Raw genomic sequence first — 567 nt, 5'->3', positions numbered from 1 at the left:
AGGAAAGGGAAGTCAGAGTGAGAGTCAGAAAAGTTTTTAGGTGAAAAAGTGAATCAGCTGACGATGAAACAGTCACTTATGTCGCCTTTCACTCGGCAAAAACTTAAATACACTAACCATCAACTAACAAAATATAACATCTTTAGATATAATTCCTTATAGTACCAAATAGAGCAATGTGCCAGTTTGGACGAATGCACCTATTTATCTGTTTATAGATATTGGACTAGATTTAATTTATATTGGCATTACATTCAGTTACATATACTTTAATGAGAAATCCATGCATCTCACTTACGAATGTTGCACACTGAAGATGTTATCTGTCTCAGAACCGTCTATCTTATCAGCATCCTTAATATAAATTCAGCTGATTCATGTTTTCGAGGTAACAAATTAACTGTTTGTCTTTAGATTCACAAGTAATTAGGTAAACGAAGAAAAAAATCGTATATAATATGATTTTTTTTTTTATGAAACGTGTTTTCATGTTGCATACTGTTGTATGAACACAGATGTTCTTCGCTCAAGGAACCATGAATCATAAGTGTTTGTCAGTCTGACGAA

This window comes from Penaeus monodon, chromosome 15 (assembly GCF_015228065.2).
Source record: "Penaeus monodon isolate SGIC_2016 chromosome 15, NSTDA_Pmon_1, whole genome shotgun sequence".
NCBI lineage: Eukaryota > Metazoa > Arthropoda > Malacostraca > Decapoda > Penaeidae > Penaeus > Penaeus monodon.
Note: the sequence above shows the minus strand (reverse complement) of the source record.